Here is a 10,086-nt window from a genome sequence, read left to right as displayed (position 1 = left end):
AGATTGATAAAAAAAAAGTACTCCACCACTCTACTTTCATCATAGTAAGATAGCTGCCAGTCCTTCACTGGTCATTGCTAGTGAGAGTAGATAGCTAGATGCCTTCCTCGAACAATCCAGATTAGCTTATTATTAGCATTGAACTACAATCTTGCTAGATTTATATTTACAGTGAAGTAAGAGACCAGGGGACCTGTGGTAATTTGCTATTTATTCCCCCCATTTGTTTGATCCATTCGCCCGGATATATGCCACACAGTGACGTCCAGTATCAGCCATTTGTAGCCATAAACATTTTGGTGGCTGCAGCAGCCATTAAGGTTTTGGCTGAGTCAGCTAGCCAGCCAATAATTTCATCAGCCAGCCATTATCCTGAAAACAAACGGCTTCGGGGTCTAGGCAGCCACACACAGCGCCCGGGGAGCAGTCAGGGGTTCGGTACCTTGCTCAAGGGCACCTCAGCACCTCAAGGGCCGCCCCACGTCAACCTAACTGCATGTCTTTGGACTGTGGGGGAAACCGGAGCACCCGGAGGAAACCCACGCAGACACGGGGAGAACATGCAAACTCCACGCAGAAAGGCCCTCGCTGGCCGCTGGGTTCGAACCCGGAATCTTCTTGCTGTGAGGCGACCGTGCTAAAGTGCATGCCTTTGGGGGAAACTGGAGCACCCAGAGGAAACCCACGCAGACACGGGGAGAGCATGCCAACTCCACACAGAAAGGCCATCGTCGGCCAATGGGCTCGAACCCAGGACCTTCCTGCTGTGAGGCGACAGTGCTACAGTGCTAACCACCACACCATCGTGCCTATAGGCATATATATGTATGTGTGTGTATATATATATATATATATATATATATATATATATATATATATTTTTTTTTTTTTTCGCCTTGCCGCATTCCTATAATGCACCATGTTGACCCATTAGACCCTTGTCTCCTGCTCTTTTCTTAAGATGGTGTCTGTCTCTGGCTGTCTCTTCCTCCGTATCCACACAGCAGAAGAGCTTTGAGAAGTCCTGCCACAGAGCTGACTGCTCACTGTCAGCTTTCCTCTGCGTTATAAGATTCAGAGTGAAAACCCTAATGCCTCCAGTACAGCTTCATTTCACCACAAATTCACTCCAACTGCTGTTGCTTACTATGAAAGATGTGGTATAAACATTTACGGGAAAAAAAAGAAGTAGTAGATACAAGAGTAGTCATTTTGCTTAGAAGTGAGGACTAATGAGACTTGCTTACATTTAGTTCGAAGGTTTATATTTGTGTTATTAATAGTTGTATATTCAGGCATCCTATATGGATTCTTGCAATTCTTCACCACTTGCTATTTTATGTTTAGATCTCTTATTAAGTCCACATTGTAACACTGAGATGTGTGAAGAGTGTGGATACACTGTAAAGAGTTATGATGAAAGTATGTTTCCAGTAACATATTGTAAATATACAGTGCTCAGCGTAAGTGAGTCCACCCCTTTTGAAAAATAACATTTTAAACAATATCTCAATGAACACAAACAATTTCCAAAATGTTGACAAGACAAAGTTTAATATAGCATCTGTTTAACTTATAACATGAAAGTAAGGTTAATACAACTTAGATTACACATTTTTTCAGTTTTACTCAAATTAGGGTGGTGCAAAAATGAGTACACCCCACAACAAAAACTACTACATCTAGTACTTTGTATGGCCTCCATGATTTTTAATGACAGCACCAAGTCTTCTAGGCATGGAATGAACAAGTTGGCCACATTTTGTAACATCAATCTTTTTCCATTCTTCAAAAATGACCTCTTTTAGTGGCTGGATGCTGGATGGAGAGTGATGCTCAACTTGTCTCTTCAGAATTCCTCATAGGTGTTCGATTGGGTTCAGATCAGGAGACATACTTGGCCACTGAATCACTTTCACCCTGTTCTTCTTCAGAAATCCAACAGTGGCCTTAGATGTGTGTTTAGTCATGTTGGAAAAGTGCACAACAACCAAGGGCACGGAGTGATGGTAGCAACTTCTCTTTCAGTATAGAACAATACATCTGTGAATTCATGATGCCATCAGTGAAATGCAGCTCCCATGCAGCCCCACATAAGGACACTGCTACCACCATGTTTCACTGTAGGCACCATGCATTTTTCTTTGTATTCCTCACCTTTGCGACGCCATACAGTTTTGAAGCCATCAGTTCCAAAAACATTTATCTTGGTCTCATCACTCCAGAGTATAGAGTCCCAGTAGTCTTCATCTTCGTCAGCATGGGCCCTGGCAAACTCTAGGCGGGCTTTTTTGTGCCTGGGCTTTAGGAGAGGCTTCTTTTGTGGACAGCATCCATGCATGCCATTTCTCTGCAGTGTACGCCGTATTGTGTCACAGGAAATAGTTACCCCAGTTTGGCTTTCTACTTCTTTAGATAACTGCAGTGAACTTGCAGGCCTATTTTCTTCAACCCTTCTCATCAGAAGATGCTCTCGTCGAGGTGTTAACTTCCGTGGATGACCTGGACGTCTCTGTGAGATGGTTGCAGTTCCATCTTTCTTAAATTTTTTTGTACCACTTTTGCTACAGTATTCTGACTGATAAGTAAAGCTTTGCTGATCTTCTTGTAGCCTTCACCTTTGTGGTGTAAAGAAATTATTTTCTTTGGGGAATTCTGAAGAGAAGTTGAGCATCACTCTCCATCCAGCATCCAGTCACTAAAAGAGGTCGTTGTTGAAGAATGGAAAAAGATTATGTTGTAAAATGTCGTCAACTTGTTCATTCCATGCCTAGAAGACTTGGTGCTGTCATTAAAAATCATGGAGGCCATACAAAGTACTAGATGTATTGGTTTTTGTTGTGGGGTGTACTCAATTTTGCACCACCCTAATTTGAGTAAAACTGAAAAAATGTGTAATCTAAGTTATATTATTAACCTTACTTTCATGTTATAAGTTAAACAGATGCTATATTAAACTTTGTCTTGTCAACATTTTGGAAATTGTTTGTGTTCATTGAGATATTGTTTAAAATGTTACTTTTCAAAGTGGGTGTACTCAATTACGCTGAGCACTGTATATAAAATATAATGCACTACATTTGCTCCTTTGATTGATGCTTTTATCCAAAGAAACTTACAATTTTAGGCAGGATGCAGCTGAGTAGTTGAAGCACTTTCCAACCTTTCTGGGGAAAAAAATAATCACAACCTTTTTAACCAACTCACTTCTAGTACTAAATTAAATGACACTAAAAGACTACCTGGGTGGGATGGTGGTGCAGTGGTTAGCACTGTCCCCTCACAGCAACAAGGTTCTGGGTTCAAACCTGGCTGCTGACGGGGGCCTTTCTGTGTGGAGTTTGCATTTTCTCCTATGTCTGTGTGGGTTTCCTCTGGGTGCTCCAGTTTCCTCCCACAGTCCAAAGACACAAGGATTAGGTCAGCTTGCTACTTTAAATTGCCCATAGGTGTGAATGGTTGCTCGTCACTGTGTTAGCTGTGCGATCCTTGACTTGCAAGTGATGTCAAAGCAAAATAGAAACCTGGATGTCGGCCATGTTGGTGGAGATACAAATGCGGGGTCAAGCGACATTCCATATGAAACAGTCCCGCGTTCGCAACTCTTTGTTTTCCCACTGCTGTAAGCATTCTTTTAGCTCTGCCATATCTTTGTGCTATATATGGTTGTGGTCACAACAGTCCTCGTGACTGTGGCACGTTCCGATTTTTTAGAATTCTGTCTGTGATTCGGAAAGAGGGCAAGGGCAAGGAAACTCTGAGGTTTAGTATGGAGAGGAGATGAGCACGGCTGAACATCATCAGCAGGGCTGATCTAACAGAGGCTAAAACCAAAACAGCTCGTGTTTGCAATAATCATTTTATCTCAGGTGAGATTCAAAAGCTTTCTCAATAATAGCATGGAAGAATTTTATTTCGTTTTGCTAGAATTTTGCTAAATCATGAGTGTTCTCTTGTCGTGGTTCACTCAGTCATTGTTATAATTTTAACACGTGTATTACCATTTCACTTCTAGGAGCGCCAGCAAAATTATATGATAGAAACAATCCAGACTGGGCACCCACTCAGAAAAAGGGCTGTTTCATTCAAGGTCAGCCTTGATTCTTCGGCAGCCAAACCAGATAGAATACGATATCTGGGTACTTGATGGTCAGTAGAAGCATCTTATCTTCAGATATTATTTTTAAATAATATGGGTCAAAACCATGGGCGGCACGGTGGTGTAGTGGTTAGCGCTGTCGCCTCACAGCAAGAAGGTCCTGGGTTCAAGCCCCGGGGCCGGCGAGGGCCTTTCTGTGTGGAGTTTGCGTGTTCTCCACGTGGGTTTCCTCCGGGTGCTCCGGTTTCCCCCACAGTCCAAAGACATGCAGGTTAGGTTAACTGGTGACTCTAAATTGACCATAGGTGTGAGTGTGAATGGTTGTCTGTGTCTATGTGTCAGCCCTGTGATGACCTGGCGACTTGTCCAGGGTGTACCCCGCCTTTCGCCCGTAGTCAGCTGGGATAGGCTCCAGCTTGCCTGCGACCCTGTAGAAGGATAAAGCGGCTAGAGATGATGAGATGGGTCAAAACCACACATATCTATCTTCTCTTTGTATCGAATCTTCTCTTGACCATTCAAATCATGGTAATACTGAGAAAATTCGGTATTGTTTACAGACACGCTTTCAGTGGCTGCCATCCTAGTTACTTTGTATATCCACTATCATGGCAGACGCTCATGACATAGCACATTTTGATCACGTGGTTGCAAGTCATCTATAGATTGGTGACCTGTTCAGGTTGAACCAGAAGTCAGTTGTGATTGGCTTCAGATCCTTTGTGACCTTGACAGATAAGCCGTATAGCTGAAAGATGGAAAATACCACTTTAAGTGCTTTACTAAATCAACATTTTACTAGTGAACAAACTTTCACAAAACTTACACGAAGAAGGGTTGTGGTAACCACGAATTAATTTTCAGCTATTGACTCAAAGAGAACCTTTACCATTCTCACTCATGCTACATATCCCACTATGCACTATGGGTTCTGGTATTTTACAGTAAACTAATCCTTACAGTAAAACTATCCATCCATCCGTTATCTGTAGCCGCTTAGCCTGTTCTACAGGGTCACAGGCAAGCTGGAGCCTATCCCAGCTGACTATGGGCAAGAGGCGGGGTACACCCTGGACAAGTCGCCAGGCCATCGCAGGCCTGACACATAGAGACAAACAACCATTCACACTCACATTCACACCTACGGTCAATTAGAGTCACCAATTAGCCTAACCTGCATGTCTTTGGACTGTGGGGGAAACCGGAGTACCCGGAGGAGACCCACACAGACACGAGGAGAACATGCAAACTCCACACAGAAAGGCCCTCGCTGGCCACTGGGCTCGAACCCAGAACCCTCTTGCTGTGAGGCGACCGTGCTAACCAGTACACCTCTGTGCCGCCTACAGTAAAACTAATTGTCCGATAATTCACATTACAATCCAGTAAAGTGACACAAGAGTATTTTACTGTAAAATAAATACTATAAATTTACAGCTATTTCTTTTCATCAGTGTAAAAGGTAGCCTGTGAAACTGTGTAGCACTAAACAGCTGCAAGTCAGGTATACATTTTAAACACATGTCCGAGTGATGATCATTCTTAATTAACATATCTGAGAGAAATAAATCATTTCATTACAAGATAGTATTACTCCGTCTTCACTGACTAATTATGCTGCATATAGATTTCCCAGGAGGTCTAGTGGAAAATAATAAAAGCGTTTGATTGACACCAAGCTTCACTATATTATGTTTGATTGACAACTCTCTGTCAGAAACTCCCAACCTGCTACACCAGTCAAATAAAATTCAGCACAGTGGTGCAAAAGAGGAGAATTGGGATTGAAAGTGAATAATTGGGATTTTATGAATTATAAGATATTGTAAGATTATTCATGATAAGGTAGTGTTCACTTTCTACATTGCTCAGATGGCGGAAAAAAAAAGACTCAAACAGTATCTCAGAATGACAAAACCTTCGTGACCAGGACAAACATCATCTTCGGCATTGCTTAAGTTAATGCCATATTTTTGGACTTGCATGTCTACACAATGACCGCGAGTTGGCCTAGTGGTTTGCATGTTCGCCTCTCGACCGGGAGTTCTACTTGCAGTCGGGTCAAAGACCATCATAAAAATGGTACCTACTATCATCTGGTATGGCATGCTGCAATACAGATGCGAGTGGGGAAGTCAAACTCTTGCAGTTACCAGAGGACTAGCCCCCCACTGTAACCCTAGCTGTATAGGTGAGAGGCCGAGGGCTATCGAAACAGAGATTGGCGCCACACCCATATGCCTTAAAGAGTTGGTTCGTACTGGGACAGGAGACTGCCTGGGAAGACCAGATTCTGGCATGAGAGAGACTTTGACTTTGACTTGATGTCTACACAATAAAAAATGTTAATTGGTTTTCTTCTTTAAGTGTTCATTGGATAGTTAAGAGTTCTTAGATGCCTAAAATGGTTCTAAATAGAACCCTTTCTGACAGGTAAACACTCTAGTGCAGTGTTTTAAGAGTGCTGCAGGACCAACTGAAGAATTCGTAAGGATTCAAAATGAAATTTGTACAGGACAAAGAGAGCACAGGAAAAGTATGAAAAGATCTTGAGAAACAGGTCTATACTTCATACAAAATCTTTGGTTTCATGCAGGCTTATTATTATGTATAAGATTTTTTTTTTAAATTAGAAAATCCTCTCAGCTGACTTCAGACTACATGAGTTTGCTCTGACAAAGTTGCAGCGGCAGCCGTAAAGACATCAGTGAAGACAAGGATAACCTCTACAGCAAAGGGCCGTGTCCTTTTCAGCACATCTCGGAGCACCCTCTTTCACGTCTCTCCGATTACTTTTATCTTCATCAGAAGAGAGCTCAGCAGTGAACTGTGTCCTTCTCCTCCATCGTCCCACGGTAATATTAGTATACAACTCAGCAGACCTCTCGCCTCTCAGGTGAACAGGAAGTATAGAGACAGAATCAGACTGCAAAACCCCTGGGCATTAAACATGCCAGTGTCTCATCAAGAAAAGATTAGTAGTCAGTAGACTCTGACTATGGCACAATGCCACAGCATTAATGTGTTGAGGGAACAGATGCCCAGAAAATGAGGAATGCTTTTTTTTTTTCAGTGAAAAAGCATGTGCTGAGTTTGCTGTGTTTAAACATGTTATTCATGGGAAGGGAAATGTACCCAAAACAAGAATCAATATGAAAACAGCAGTAATGTGGCATAGTAACTGGATGTATAAAATATAATAAAAAAAACCTTGTCTTTATAACTTGCATGTTTTTAGGTAAGTTGACTTTTATATACAGTACCAGTCAAAAGTTTGGACACACCATCTAGTTCAATGGTTTTTCTTTATTATTATTATTATTATTATTATTATTATTATTATTATTATTATTCATCCATTATCTGTAACCGTTTATCCTGTGCAGGGTCGCGGCCAAGCTGGAGCCTATCCCAGCTGACTATGGGCAAGAGGCGGGGTACACCCTGGACAAGTCGCCAGGTCATCACAGGGCTGACACATAGACACAGACAACCATTCACACTCACATTCACACCTACGGTCAATTTAGAGTCACCAGTTAACCTAATCTGCATGTCTTTGGACTGTGGGGGAAACCGGAGCACCCGGAGGAAACCCATGCGGACATGGGGAGAACATGCAAACTCCACACAGAAAGGCCCCCGTCGGCCACTGGGCTCGAACCCAGGACCTTCTTGCTGTGAGGCAACAGTGCTAACCACTACATCACCGTGCAGCCTATTATTATTATTATTATCTCATCTCATTATCTCTAGCCGCTTTATCCTGTTCTACAGGGTCGCAGGCAAGCTGGAGCCTATCCCAGCTGACTACGGGCGAAAGGCGGGGTACACCCTGGACAAGTCGCCAGGTCATCACAGGGCATTATTATTATTATTATTATTATTATTATTATTAATATTAATAAGTCACGTCATGTCTTAAAGTAATGATGGATGTCATTTCTCTTAGTTGAGCTGTTCTTGACATAATATGGATTACTACAGTTGTGGAATAGGGCTGTTTACTGTATTTTTATTATTTACTGTTTGATCTCAAATGCATTAAGGCGGCAAGAAATTGCACTAATTAACTGTTGACGAGGCACCTGTTAATTGAAAAGCATTCCAGGTGACTACCTCATGAAGCTGGTTAAGATAACGCCGATAGTGTGCAAAGCGTCATCAAGGTAAATGCTGGCTACTTTGAAGAAGCTAAAATATGAAACTTTTTTTAACCACTTTTTGTTTAATCACATAATTCCATATATGTTCCAGATGTTATTTCATAGTTTTGATGTCTTCAGTATTGTTCTACAATGTAGAAAATAGAGTGGCGGCTACAGTTATCGACAGTCCATAATTAGACACCTTTTCAGGTTTGCCAATAATTTTTTTTTTTTTACAAAGGTGAGTTTCAGTTCCAACAGTTATTATTGCTTAATTAATCAACCAGAAGACCCCCACCCCACCCCACCCCTCGCCCTTTGAGCTTGTCATCTGATGACACAGCTCATTACCTGAGATGGAATTTTTTTTAATCATGATCAGCAATTTAAGGAAAACCCAGATGTTATCATCGCAGGTAAGCATGGTGGAAAGATCATGGACATGTTTTTACTGATCAAATTCACTGATATTTCATGATCTCCTTGTTGAAACCTACTTTGTTTCTTACTCTTTCATTTGACAGTCGCCTTTTTGTATCTAAATGCGCGTTTGAGAAGTCACGTGAGGTGTTGATAATAGTGATCACTTTCACCCGGTGTGCACCATTATCGACACCCTGAGGAATTAAGTAACATTTACAACTGTTATGTATCGAGCTTTGTGTAACATTGTTGAAGTAGATGAAGTACTTTTTTTTAAAAAGTGCTGTGATTTATAATAATTTTTTTTCTGATTCATGACAGAATGGAATGTTTATAGAGTATTTGGAATCCTATTGCAATAAATAGAATTAGACCAGAATTAAATTCCTAGCATATAAAAAAATTACATGCTTGAAATATTCAAATTTTTCTATTCCATTCAGAATTTTTTTTGCAGTTTGTTGTAAATATCTACCACATATTACAATATCAGTAGACATTTTATATTTTTAGATGTAAATTTAAAATCTCAATTAAAAAAATCACTTGTTCAAAAATACTGAAGCTTCACCAATCGGAATCTAATTGCAACATATTAGAGCATTGTTTCAATTATTGGTAAATTACAAAACTAGAAATTAATACAAACAGCAATGAATGATGAACAATATGTGATCTATGAAAATACTTAAAGTGGGTAGAAAGTGGAACAAAAAGATTTTCTGACGCAGGTTAAACATTGTCAGTTCATTTGTTTACAAACATTAGAATTACTTCCTCATTTACGTAAACACCGACATCCATATATTTACACAAAAGATATTTCGTACTAAATACAAGTCTATGTAAACAAATTTTAAATAAAAAATATGTTTTGTTAACTTAATACCACATACCAATTATTATTATTATTATTATTATTATTATAATTATCTTTTATAAATAATCACCTGGATGCTGATAATTGTGGAATGGTGTCGATAACTGTGGAACTGTGTCACATGATCTGATACGCTAAGTAATTGGGAATCAACTCTTTTTTTTTTTTTCCAGTGGAAGTTTGAGTATTCATGCACAATTTACATATTGAAAGTCTTTTCTACTTTTGCAATGGCCGAAAAATTGTTAAGGTGTCGATAATTGTAGCCGCCACTCTAGTCAAAATACAGGAAAAAACCTATGAATGAGTAAGGGTGTCCAAACTTTTGACTGGTACCGTACTATACAACTGCAGCCCTGTGTATTCAGTACCTTTCCTATGAGCTGAACTTTTGACCCCACCCACACTGCAGAGAAATATTTTGTGCAGGCTAAATGTGTTTCTGCATAAAATTAAAGCAAATGGGCATTTATTCATTTCTTATTCACACGCTGCAGACCTTAACTGCCTCCCTCTATTAGAAATGTATTATTTGT

Source organism: Neoarius graeffei, chromosome 11, assembly GCF_027579695.1.
Source record: "Neoarius graeffei isolate fNeoGra1 chromosome 11, fNeoGra1.pri, whole genome shotgun sequence".
NCBI lineage: Eukaryota > Metazoa > Chordata > Actinopteri > Siluriformes > Ariidae > Neoarius > Neoarius graeffei.
Note: the sequence above shows the minus strand (reverse complement) of the source record.